The sequence below is a fragment of the Phocoena sinus genome, chromosome 17, assembly GCF_008692025.1.
Source record: "Phocoena sinus isolate mPhoSin1 chromosome 17, mPhoSin1.pri, whole genome shotgun sequence".
In the NCBI taxonomy this organism is placed as follows: Eukaryota; Metazoa; Chordata; class Mammalia; order Artiodactyla; family Phocoenidae; genus Phocoena; species Phocoena sinus.
Genome location: NC_045779.1, coordinates 51,685,626 through 51,700,145, shown reverse-complemented (window position 1 = coordinate 51,700,145; position 14,520 = coordinate 51,685,626).

Genomic DNA, 14,520 nt, shown 5'->3' with positions numbered 1-14,520 from the left:
CAAATTTCCGATTCCTCCAACAGCAGAGAAATGGCTTACCAGAGTTTAGAAACCAAGAAGAGGGGAAAATATTGTGTTGATCTCAATAATTAAAAGCTATTAGGTAAATACTCATTGACCAGAGATTTTCACGTCATCCACTATAGAACTGATTTTTTGTTCAATAACCTTAGACTCTTGAGTCCATAAAAATGCATCAACTTTAGTTTGGAAACTATTTACAAGATTGTTTTAAAAAGTATATAAAACTATTTAGACTGTATATAAAACTAAACTCAAAGTAGATGAGGTCATCTCCTGTGCAACTGTCAGTGTTTGACAATAGTTGCTAAATGAATGGAAAGTCATCCTTTTGCAGAGGATGGGGTTTTAAACCAGCGCTAATCTCTATCTTAATATTACATTTAAAATTAGATATCCTTTTTTTTTACTGTTGCATGGCTCACGGGCCCAGTCGCTCCACGGCATGTGGGATCCTCCTGGACCTGGGCACAAACCCGTGTCCCCTGCATCGGCAGGTGGACTCTCAACCACTGTGCCACCAGGGAAGCCTTAAAATTAGATATCTTTTTAATCTAGCTAATTCTCTGTTCTGTGGGTGTACAGCCACATTGTCATAAATGTTAAGGAGCAATGGAAACATATTATTCCATATCTTCATCATATTCTTTGATATAATAATGATATTATTTTCTATTGTCGATTTAAGAGGACTCCCTATTGACTAAACGCCAAGGATACAGACAAAAGAACTAATAATCTTCTCTGAGAATGTAGTAGAATGCTTTATAGTCTCTAGATAAAGTGTTACTCTTTTTTTCCCACATAGGATTAAGCTGTAGGGTAAGCTAAAATTGAACTTTACATATCATCAAGTACTGTACTCAGGTAACCACTGAATTGAAAATTTCAGAAGTCAACATTATTTGGGTTATGTTAAGATCAAGTAGACATAAATGATTTTCATGAGAAAAAAAAGAATACCTGGCTTGACTGTGATGAGACTGTCAGGGTGAGTAAGATGTCAACAGTCTCTTCAAAGTAACTAAATTGCTTTGATCAATTGAAGTGTTTCCCACATTGAGGGATGTGTGTCATAGGTAGTCCACAGATTCAGAGCTAAAATGCATTGACTCTGTCAAGAAGAAAATTATGCATTTTCAATTATTTTTTCATTCTTCTGATTATGTTAGTGAGATAGCCTCAGTTTGATGCTGTCTTGTCTTTGCAACATTTACTACTTTCCTTTCTTAATATATGAGGTGCAGGACTTAGGCTTATTGTTTTTTGTAGGCAAGAACATCAATAACAACACAAAAATAATAGCTAAGGATTTTTAGAGCTCTACATACCAGGTACACTTATAAGAACTTCACATATGTAATCCCATTCACATATGTAAACCCACAGAGAAGTTTAATGTATCTATACGGAAAAGTGCGTAAGTCATATGTTTAGAGTGATGATTTTTAAAACACTGAACTCATCCTTTTAACCTGCAACCTAGTCAAGTAACAGACTATAACAAGACCCCTCTGTGACCTCTTCTATTCCTACCTACTCAAGGATAATTGTATCCTGACTTCTAACAGCTCAGATTAATTTTGCCTGTTAAGGTACTATATAAATAAACACATCTGTATGGACTGCTTGTGCTCAATGTTTTGTTTGTGAGATTCATCCATAACATTGTTTGGAACTATGAATTAGTTATTTTTATGGCTGAATAGTATTCCATTGTGTAAGGATATCACCATTCATTTATCCGTTCCATTATCGTTCATTACACCATTGTCCATTTGTACAGTTTCCAATTTGGGGCTACAAAGAACAGTGTTGCTATGAATATTCTAGTATATGTCTTTTGATAAATATATAAGCATATTTCTATTGTGTATATGCCTATGAGTGGAATTGCTGAGTCATAGGTATGTCTATAATCAACTTCAGTTGAAGAGTTTTCCAAAGTTGTTATATCAATTTACATTTACACCTATAGTGTGTGACTATTCCGGTTACTCCACATCCTTTTCAATACTTGCTACTTTTCAACTTCTTCATTTTAGTCATTCCAAAAGAGCCAAAGGAACATATTACATACTCTAGACTGAGCTTCTAGGAATTTAGTCATCCTAAAGAACTGGATTGACTATTGAGCTATGTCTTTGTAATGACCCATACCAACAAAATGGATACCCTTTCTCTATTTCTCTTTTCTTTTCTCAACTTTTAAAAAACTGTGAAATATAGCATAGCATATATATGGAAAATGTGTAAAGCTTAATAAATAACTACAGAGTGAACATTATCCAGCAGCGTCCAGGTTAAGAAAGAGAACATTGCCGCCACCTCCCAGAAGACCCTGGCTGTCTCTTCTGATCTTAAATTTCTACCTCCAAAGAGTAATTGCCAACCTGACTTTTGTGATGACAGTTCTGTAACAATTTCCTTATATTTCTTAATAGTTCTACCACATACCTGTAAACATGTTAGTTTACTTTCTTTTTTGGTTTTGAAGAAAATCGTGCTTATCTGTTCTTTTATTTCATGCTTCTTTGTGAGGTTCTTACATGTTGCATGTAGTATAGTTCATTTTCATTGCTTTATGGGACCCCTTTGCAAAAATATACCAAAAATTATTTATCCATTCTACTGTTAAAAGACTTTTGGCTTGTTGCCAATTGTTAGCCATCCTAAACAATACTGCTATGAGAACTCATATGTGTCCTTTGTAGATGTGGTTAGGTTTATGGTACATACCTAACATCTTTTAACTTTTAATAGATAATGCCTAAATATTTTCAGAAGTGGCTGCACTAATTTAAACTATTACAGGATGTTTACATTAATAGATATTGTTCTAAATTTTTACCCGCACATGTTATTGGTAGACTTTATTATGTCATAATATTTCATTGTGGTTTTTAATTTGTATTTCGCTGATGATGGAGGAAGTTGAACACCTTTATTGGTTTATTGGTTCTTTGGATTTTCTTCTTTGTGAAAAGCCTGTTCAAGTCTTTTGCCCATTTTTCTATTGGGTAGTCTGCCTTACTGATTTGATTTTCAGAAATACTTTATTATATTCTGGGTACTAGTTTTGTGCCATGCAACTATATTACAAATATATCATCTTCCATTGTGGGTGCTTTTTTTTTTTCCTGCGGTACGCGGGCCTCTCACTGTTCTGGCCTCTCCCGTTGCGGAGCACAGGCTCTGGACGCACAGGCTCAGTGGCCATGGCTCACAGGCCTAGCCACTCCGCGGCATGTGGGATCTTCCCGGACCGGGGCATGAACCCGTGTCCCCTGCATCAGCAGGCAGACTCTCAACCACTGCGCCACCAGGGAAGCCCCATTGTGGGTGTTTTAATTTTCATTTCCTTTGTGGCTCATGAAGTTCAACATCTTTTTATGTTTATTAGGCATTTGGACATTCTCCTGTGAGAAGGGTTCAACTCTTTTTGTACAGTTTTTTATGTGTTGTGTAATTTGCAAGAGATTATTGATTTGTACGAGTTTTTAAAAATATATCATGGGTATAAATTCTTTGTCAGATAAATATATTATAAATATTTTTTTCTGCCCATGAGTTGCTTTTAGACACTATTATTATTGCCTTGATGAACATAAATTCTTAATAAAATTACATTATAATTTAAAAAAAATAATGGCTTGTGATTGTTTTCTGCCTAAGAAATCTTTGTTTATGCCTAAGTCATGAAGATGGTCTCTTGTAAGCTTTTTCTCTTTCACATTTACATCTTCAATTCATTTGGAATTGACTTTTTTTTGGTATAGTGTGAAATAGGGGTCAAGATACATATTTTTTCCACATAGATATCCAATTGACGCAGCACTGTTGAATAAGAACTGCACTGTACTGCCGTCGTCTTTGTATTTCAGGTGACTGAATATATGTGGCACTGAATACATCTGATTCTGGCACTGTATTTCGTCTCATTGATCAGTTTGTCTATCATTGATCCTATCTACCAATATCTTGATTAATATAGCTTTCTAATAGTCAGTGAAATGCTTTCAACTTTGTTCTGCTTCTTCAAAATTGCCTTGGCTATTTTCCATATAAATTGCCTGTACTTCATATAAAACTTAAAATCAGGTTATAAATTTTCTCAAAAGAAAAAAATCTGTAGAGAATCTGATTAGGAAAACATAACATCTTTAAATCACTTTGAAGAGACTTGACACTTTTATTTCATTTAATTTTCACTAAAGTCCTCTGAGATAGGAATTATTATTATGCACATTTGATCAGTGATATAACTGATGAAAAGGACTCTTGAGAAACTTATTGTACATCATCCAGATAGTTAGCAGTTTACTTTGAATTCCTACCCAGAGTGCCCAGAGAAGAACATAGGTAAAATTTAATGTGTTTTATTTATATAATATTTAATTTTACAATTACTTTATACTTATGTCCTATGATAAAATTTCCAAATAAATAGTAATAGCAAGTTTATATTTGAAATTAAAAATGAGGTTATTTAATGAAAACCTTAAACATATAGTTTAGGTGCTAGGCAGACAGTAGAAATTGAGAAATTTGTACATGAAAAGTTGACTGTGTTTCATGAAACTCTGACCAATTGACTTTCAATTGCTTGCTTGGTGGTTATGAAATTAATGCTGAGCTGGTCTGAAGCAATAACTAGTCAAAGATATCTAGTTCATGTCATTGACATTGATGGAGGTAGTTTTCTTGATTTTACTCCTGCTAGCTGGATGACACATAACTCTAAAACCATTAACTACACCAAAATATTTAGGAAATGAGAAGGGAAACTAGGACACAGCCCCACTTCAAACTGTTTAGAATTGATATCTCATCCATCAAAAAGCTATTTTCAACCATTCCCATTCCGGTAATAATATTAATTTTTGAAAAGTAAGATTAACTTAAGATTTACAATAAAATTAGTGTGCTCTGGGAACAGACATGCAGTTATGAAGGAAATGAGCATATAACCCTGAAGTTTTCCCCAAGGTATAAAATTCTATTATTCTGTGAAATCAAAGAACTGGAAAAAGTTGTTAAATACTGCAAAAAAATTTTGTTATCCTATACTATTTTCTTGGTGAAAATGAAACAGAGGTTATTCCATGGTAGCTGTGACTTTAACATGAACAATTAACAACTGCTTTCTACACTACAGGCACAGTTGTAGGTACTGTGCATATATCACTAAACCAAATACATTTCTGCCTGTATGAAGCTTATAGTCTAAGAAATTAGTCCCCATGGAATATTACAATGAAAATTAAATCTTGAAATCTGTTAAGACATTGAGAAAATTTCTTAACCCTAACAGGCCTCATGTTTTAGTGTCTGTTTTTTTTAATGGGATAATATATAAAACCAGCTCATTTGTTTTTGTTAGAATCAAACATAGGTTGTATTGGGAGTTGGCATTAAATTTTACAGTGAAGGTGAGTAGATTAATAGGTTTATAATTTGAGTATAAGAAGTGTTTCTACCTTTTTGAAGATGGGGTAGACTTTATACCTGTCTGGATAGAGCTATGCTCAATGTATTAACTAAGATAAAGAGTAAGGATTTGAGTCTACCACTAAGGATAAATTTCATACTTCTGATATAACAAACTACTAGTGGGTCTTTTAAACTTTTAGCTAACTATTACTATATTGAAAAATAAATAGAATTACTTTTACCTAATATATAAAACATTACCATCTATGAATTGAGGAATAAATTGGGGTAAATATCCTATGTGGTCATCAAAAGGGATTTGTTTTTATTCATAGTACGTGGGTAACTCTATTGCCTAATCTTAATTTTATATTAACCTTTATATTGGAAGCAAATTTTCTTTAGACTTCTAGTGAAGTCATTTATTTAATAATAAGATGTTGATTCTAATTTTATCTGAGATTGTGTCTTAGGCCTGATCCACAAACTTACTAGTATTTTTTTTCCTTTCTGTTCTATCTTTGAGCCCTTGGTTGCCTATATTGTGCTCTTCTATATATTGTATATATTGGTATGTATTTAGAGGGAAAACCCTCTCTCAGAAGAATCATGGGCAGAATACTGGGCATTTTTTTAACTTCCTAAGGTCACTCATGTAATTCTAAAGAGCCTCATTTTGTTTTCACTGTTCCAGTTAATATGCTTTATCAGATCAAGTGCAATATTGAAGGTCAGAGTAAAGTTAAGGGGGGAATGATGATTCTCACCTGAATCCAAAATATCTTCTTTAAGGAAGGAGGGAAAAGAGTGTTGACCATTTATTAATTCTAATAAATACTTTGATAACCTGCTCTTAATGAATATAACTAAAGAATTAATCAAAATTATATTTTTACTTTGGTTTTCAGAGTAAGATATGTATAAATAAACTTTTTCATTCTCAACTAGAATCTTTCTTAGCATTTTCACTAAATAACTTTACTGATGTTCCCCCTGAAACACACAAGGTTTTTAAGGACCACTGTTTACAGGTGAGACATTTTGAGTTTCTCTCTGTTTCTACCTCTTGTAGATTGGGAAAGCATCTCGGTTTGCCCTAAAATTAAACTCTTCAGCAATCACAGTTTGAGCTTTTCATTTAGCTATTTAGTACTTATTCTTCCAATGCACTGTTGTCACCCATATGGGAGAGGAGCAGCAGATGGCCTATCTGTTCCTTTTGAATTTCCTGCTAAACTGTAAAACATAGTGTTTTCTTTCTAGCTTCTTGTCACTATTCTCTATAATCAAGAGAAATTGTGAAGCAGAGAAGGAATATCTCAGTCTCTTGTGGAAAAGTCTTGATGTACCTGTCCAGACACATTTGGGAATGTAGGGCTTACCTACATAAAACAATGTGTGTGTTAATTAAAAATCTCAGGACAATAAAAGCTAGCAGGCAAATTGTTGTCTGAAGGTCATTGATGGTCAATGACCTGTATATACATTCCTAGATATGTGTATATAAACTTGAATTACAGCAATAGTAAAGTAGTATCACTTCATGATACTCGGGGGTAAAGGTATCAATTTGGAAATATTAAAACTGTTTTAGGTAATTTTTTTGTTTATTGTTGATAACAAACAAGTTCTTAACTCAGTCATATAGGTGCAGTTATTTATCATTCAAAGTCCAGGCAGGAAGGAGAAGGCTCATGCAGATGGTATTTTAAAGAAAATGTAATAAAAGGGCTATCTACAAAGGAGTGGACAGAGATAAGGGAACAATCACAGGGTGTAGAAGTACTCACATACTACCAAAAAGTGAAAGGCATTACCAGTGCTAAGCCTGAAGGAGCAAATAGTGTTACTGGAGCCAAGCGAGAAAAGGAAGGGACATGAAGAGAGGCAAGCAGGATGGGAACAGAAATTCCTTGGCCTCTCTACTCCTGCCCTCCAATCTCCTTCCATTGCCTTAGCCAGAGGTTGGATGGGGCAAGGAGATGGGGATTGGGGTGCAAAGTGAGAAGAAGTAATCTTGCTAAATAAAAAAATCTCGAAAGGAGTATAACCCAAGACTGTTGTAAAATTCTATTTTATTTCATTAGCCTTTTGTTGTTATTGTTCAGGCCAATCCCATGGAGATAAAGATAATATAAATTTCAAGCATCTAGGACATAGTGAGCACTGAATAAATATCTGCTGAATGAAAAAATGAATGAGTGAATGGGAAATTTGGTTGAATCACCTATTTGAAATGTTTCAGATTTATATTAATAAATGCCTTTGTTCTATTTTCATAATAATTTTAAGATTTAACTATTCTTTATAAAAGCATTCTTCTTTTTATCCCCACTGCCCCATTCTAACCTTGAAGCTTATCAATATATTTCTCTAAGCTCATTGAGATAGATGAGTCTTATATTTTCCACTGTCAAACCAGAATGCATATTTCAAATCAACCAGGCGCCCCTTAATAGAGGCTGGAGGAACCAGTCCCGGTCCTTGCGTTCCAAAGCAAGAGGATGAAATATTATTAACCTAAATTGAGCATTTATGTACTATGTTTTTTTCCCTCGGTTTTACTGCAGTAAGTCATCAAATACTTTAAATTAGAAAACGGTCCCTGTCAAGGTGAGATAGTCATTTTCTGTGCTTGAAATATAGTTGTGTGCCAGGAGGGAGCTGAGGTGCTTTAAATAAGCTTTCTCCCCGACCATGTAAGCCCTGAAATTGTTGACCATTTTAAATGATAACAACAATATCAATAAAAATAATAGCCACCATCTAGAAGGTACCTACTAGGCTTAAACCTCATTTGCATCCTCTAACTCAACTATCCAATTTTATGAAGTTGGAATGATTATAATATTTTATAAAGCAGATAACCTTGCCCAGGGCCATGCAGTCTGAGCACTAGAGAATATAGTGAGTAAGCAGTAGAGTGTACTTGGAGCCCAGGTTGTCTCACACCAAAACCTTTGCTCTTAACCAATACAGTGACAACCCTCTTTTTTTACATCTTTATTGGAGTATAATTGCTTTACAATGGTGTGTTAGTTTCTGCTTTATAACAAAGTGAATCAGTTATACACATACATATGTTCCCATATCTCTTCCCTCTTGCGTCTCCCTCCCTCCCACCCTCCCTATCCCACCCCTCCAGGCGGTCACAAAGCACCGAGCTGATCTCCCTGTGCTATGTGGCTGCTTCCCACTAGCTATCTACCTCACATTTGGTAGTGTATATATGTCCATGCCTCTCTCTCGCTTTGTCACAGCTTACCCTTCCCCCTCCCCATATCCTCAAGTCCATTCTCTAGTAGGTATGCGTCTTTATTCCTGTCTTACCCCTAGGTTCTTCATGATATTTTTTTTTCTTAAATTCCATGTATATGTGTTAGCATACAGTATTTGTCTTTCTCTTTCTGACTGACTTCACTCTGTATGACAGACTCTAGGTCTATCCACCTCATTACAAATAGCTCAATTTCATTTCTTTTTATGGCTGAGTAATATTCCACTGTATATATGTGCCACAGCCCTCTTTTGACTCCCACTTGATTTAATATATTTTTGGCTGAAATCAGAAAAGCTCATGTCTCCCACTTGGTTCTGCAGTGTTCTGTGGGGATGTCTGAGAGCAGAAAGACAGAAATTTCATTTCTGCCTTTTGTGCTATAGGGGAGGAAAACTAAGATAACATTATTGAGAGTGACTGTAATGAGAGAAGAGAAATCAATAAAACGTACAATGAGAAAAGTGAATTTTTGAAGGAAAAACTACCACAGTTGACTAAAGGAGAGTGTGTTGTCATACTACTCTGTGTTCTCCTTCCATTGGTATATATTTTCAAAATGTCTCTGTTATCTGAGACATTCAACTTGACCCATCGCTGCCCTTTATACAGAGTTAGCCCTCCCAAGCAACTCTGAGCAGCAGATGCCACATAGAAGAATTGGTGATAACCCTGAGTGGCCTAGGTAATTTCTGCTTACCTTGACTGCTGTTTCTTGCTAATCATTTAACACTAGACTTTAGCTTTCCATATTAGTTTTTGGTCTCTCGGCTGGTAGCCCAGGTGGCCTTCCTTCTCTGGCTTAGTGGCATGAATCTCACTCTTAACCTTTGGCTGTGCCTCACCTTCTCATGTCATCACTGGCAACAGCTTTAAGGGAAGACACTCTCTTTAAAGTCTTGATCCACTAAAACACTTCCAACCAAGCCAACCCCCAGCATACCCACTTAGAGAGGGAAAGTTAAGCCTACCTTTTTAAAAAGGAAAAGTTAAAAACCTTTATGAAATTAGACATATTTAAGTATGGCAATTCTCACCCACTCTCTTCAAACAACATTTAATATGTGTTTTTGTGTGTTAAGCTCTGCAGTAAGTTCTTCAATTCCTAAGTTTCTACGTAGGGTTCCATCTTTACGTATATAAAAGAACAACACTTTTTATAGAGTGCTTCATAGTGAAGAAGTTTTTTTTGGAGTCAATTAATTTTCAGTGCTGCTTAAAAATGACATTTTATTATTTTTAATATAGGCAAAGTGAGGAGGGTCTCAAGAAAGATCTCATCTGCATTACCGACTTTAGGAATGCTAGAATGTTAGAGCACGTGAGATGTATATGCCCAAAACCCAAAGAGCCACTCAGAAAAATAGAAAAGAGGACACAGGATTTACAGAAAAGAGAGACAGCATAGTACAGACTATAGAGTTAAATCTCCTAGGCTCAAATCACACCTGTAATATACCTACTAGCGGTACAGCTTTAGACAAATTTCTTAACTTTCTTTCTCTGCTTCTGTTTTATCTATAAAATGTGAATTATTATAATTATAGCACCTAGTATTATATGGGGTTTTATGAGTATTGAATTATCCCTTATTAAAGCATGGGGAGTTCTAAGAGCAGTGCCTAGTATAGGAAGTGCTTGATGAATGGCAGCTCTCATTATAACCAGCAACTAGCCATGTGACAATTGCAAGTCACAGACCTCAGGAGCTCACTGTCTTCCTCCTTAAACAGCATTGGCCATTGGTGAAAGTTGGGTGTTTAAGTCCCCTACTATTAATGTGTTACTGTCGATTTCTCCTTTTATGGCTGTTAGTATTTGCCTTATGTATTGAGGTGCTCCTATGTTGGGTGCATAAATATTTACAATTGTTATACCGTCTTCTTGGATTGATCCCTTGATCATTATGTAGTGTCCTTCTTTGTCTCTTCTAATAGTCTTTATTTTAGAGTCTATTTTGTTTGATATGAGAATTGCTACTCCAGCTTTCTTTTGGTTTCCATTTGCATGCAGGATACAAAATTAATGCACAGAAATCTCTGGCATTCCTATACACTAATGATGAAAAATCTGAAAGTGAAATCAAGAAAACACTCTCATTTACCATTGCAACAGAAAGAATAAAATATCTAGGAATAAACCTACCTAAGGAGACAAAAGAGCTGTATGCAGAAAATTATGACACTGATGAAAGAAATTAAAGATGATACAAATAGATGGAGAGATATACCATGTTCTTGGATTGGAAGAATCAACATTGTGAAAATGACTCTACTACCCAAAGCGATCTATAGATTCAATGCAATCCCTATCAAACTACCAATGGCATTTTTCACAGAACTAGAACAAAAAATTTCACAATTCATATGGAAACACAAAAGACCTCGAATAGCCAAAGCAATCTTGAGAATGAAAAACGGAGCTGGAAGAATTAGGCTCCCTGACTTCAGACTATACTACAAAGCTACAGTAATCAAGACAGTATGGTACTGGCACAAAAACAGAAAGATAGATCAATGGAACAGGATAGAAAGCCCAGAGATAAACCCATGCACATATGGTCACCTTATCTGTGATAAAGGAGGCAGGAATGTACAGTGGAGAAAGGACAGCCTCTTCAATAAGTGGTGCTGGGAAAACTGGACAGGTACATGTAAAAGTATAAGATTAGATCACTCCCTAACACTATACACAAAAATAAGCTCAAAATGGATTAAAGACCTAAATGTAAGGCCAGGAACTATCAAACTCTTAGAGGAAAACAGGCAGAACACTCTATGACATAAATCACAGCAAGATCCTTTTTGACCCACCTCCTAGAGAAATGGAAATAAAAACAAAAATAAACAAATGGGACCTAATGAAATTGAAAGCTTTTGCACAGTAAAGGAAACCATAAACAAGACCAAAAGACAACCCTCAGAATGGGAGAAAATATTTGCAAATGAAGCAACTGACAAAGGATTAATCTCCAAAATTTATAAGCAGCTCATGCAGCTCAATAACAAAAAAACAAACAACCCAATCCAAAAATGGGCAGAAGAACTAAATAGACATTTCTCCAAAGAAGATATACAGACTGCCAACAAACACAGGAAAGAATGCTCAACATCACTAATCATTAGAGAAATGCAAATCAAAACTACAATGAGATATCATCTCACACCAGTCAGAATGGCCATCATCAATAGAAACAATAAATGCTGGAGAGGGTGTGGAGAACAGGGAACCCTCTTGCACTGCTGGTGGGAATGTGAATTGGTACAGCCACTATGGAGAACAGTATGGAGGTTCCTTAAAAAACTACAAATAGAACTACCATATGACCCAGCAATCCCACTACTGGGCATATACCCTGAGAAAACCATAATTCAAAAAGAGTCATGTACCAAAATGGTCATTGCAGCTGTATTTACAACAGCCAGGAGATGGAAACAACCTAAGTGTCCATCATCGGATGAATGGATAAAGAAGATGTGGCACATATATACAATGGAATATTACTCAGCCATAAAAAGAAACGAAATTGAGCTATTTGTAATGAGGTGGATAGACCTAGAGTCTGTCATACAGAGTGAAGTAAGTCAGAAAGAGAGACAAATACCGTATGCTAACACATATATATGGAATTTAAGAAAAAAAAATGTCATGAAGAACCTAGGGGTAAGACAGGAATAAAGACACAGACCTACTAGGGAATGGATTTGAGGATATGGGGAGGGGGAAGGGTAAGCTGTGACAAAGCGAGAGAGAGGCATGGACATATATACACTACGAAACGTAAGGTAGATAGCTAGTGGGAAGCAGCCGCATAGCACAGGGAGATCAGCTGGTTGCTCTGTGACCACCTGGAGGGGTGGGATAGGGAGGGTGGGAGGGAGGGAGACGCAAGAGGGAAGAGATATGGGAACATATGTATATGTATAACGGATCCACTTTGTTATAAAGCAGAAACTAACACACCATTGTAAAGCAATTATACTCCAATAAAGATTAAAAAAACAAACAAACAGCATTGGCCTTTGATCTAGAAGTTGCTTATCTCTCTGTTAATGTATTCTTTTACTAGAAATAGGCTCCCTTGACCAAATGTCAACCATTTAAATTCTGACTGCTGGCATCTCACACATTTTAATATTTCTAAGCTTTAATGTAAATCCCCTCCCAACCCCACACAATGTGTCAAACTAAAGAAGGAGACAATCAGAACAGAAATCTCATCACTCTTCTTATTCCCCATGTGATTCAAATGTACTATTGTTTGTCTGTTATCTGCAGTAACTCCTGAAAAACCTCATTCTGTCACTAGAGATACAGCCTTTTAGGATTTGCCTGTACAGTTTGTCAAGCTTTGCAGCCTTCACTTTAATCTCTCAGCCAGAGTGGCTGTCTTCTAAAGAGAGGTCATCCTAAAGCCTATTCAGGTATCGTATTTTCCTCTGTTCTTCTGTTCTCTCTTTTATGGGCTTCCCTCCCCTTTAGGATTAGAGAGAAGAATCACAGAGAGGATTCATTCAAAATCCACTCCCCTCTCCTCCTCTTTGTGTCAGGAGAATATAGTATTTGAGTTCAACACTGAAGGTAGACAGACATAATTCCTGACTCTACCACTTATTAACCGGGTAATGCAAGGCAATTTTCTTGTTATCTTTGATCCTTGGTAAATAAATGTTATTGTGAGAGTGAATTAAACAAGATGACACAATTGCATACAGCATATAGCAACCTTTCAGTAGTGGTATCAATTACTGTTGTACTTTCCACTCTCTAACATCTGACATGTTTTTCCATGTTTCTTCTCTGCAGCTATGTCAAGGTCTTTATACTTTATTCATCAGTCTATTCTCCTCTCCTTTCCCCCCACCAAAGCATATCCTCTTAGTTATCTACCTGAATCTTTATTCTCCACCTGATGTCATTCAAATTTGAGACCCTGCTCCTCTGATTAAAACACTTCTGGTTTGGTGACCTTCCACAGTCCTTTCAAAACACTTATTCTAATTCCTCTGCTTGATTATCTGCAGCACCATACAATATATAGCAATTACCATTCCACTTTTCCTAATGTGCGCAGGTAAAGCTTCAATAATTCCTCTTACTTTCTCTAAAGACCACTTTTCTGAAACAGTAGAGCCCTCTGGAGGAGAGCTCCTAGAGCTGCTAGTGATACTGATATTGGGGTAGATTTAAAGTTGACTGCAGCTGTCTCATACAGAGATACTCCTGGCACAGCTCTGTCCCCATGGTCACTCCAAAGTCTGAGGGTTTGGAAGTTTAAAGGAATCCCTGGTACCAGTGCAGAGGGATAGCATGTAGACATATTATCTAGATCAGATGGTAAGCACAGAATAGAATAATGCTTAAGGATATTGGTTTTATAGTCAAGACAGATATAAAGTCAGATCCCGGCAATACTACTTTCTACCTGTTTGACCTTGAGCAAGTTATTTTAACTTTTCTGACTTTTATTTTAAAAAAGGATTAAGAAAGTAGTATCTGCTTTTTAAAGAGGTTCTAAGCATTAAATGGTATAATGCATTTGAAAGGGCTTAATAAATTGCTTGGCATATTATATTATTATTATCATCATAATCACTGTAAATATGAAATGCAGCTGAAGATGTATATATACACATATACGAAGATGTATAGATACATCTTCAGCTGCATTTCATATTTACAATAATTATGATTGTAATAATATAATAATACGCCAGGCAATTTATATATAAAATATTCGTTCATCTCTTTCTCCTCTGCCATTATGCTTCCTTAAGCTGTTATTATAC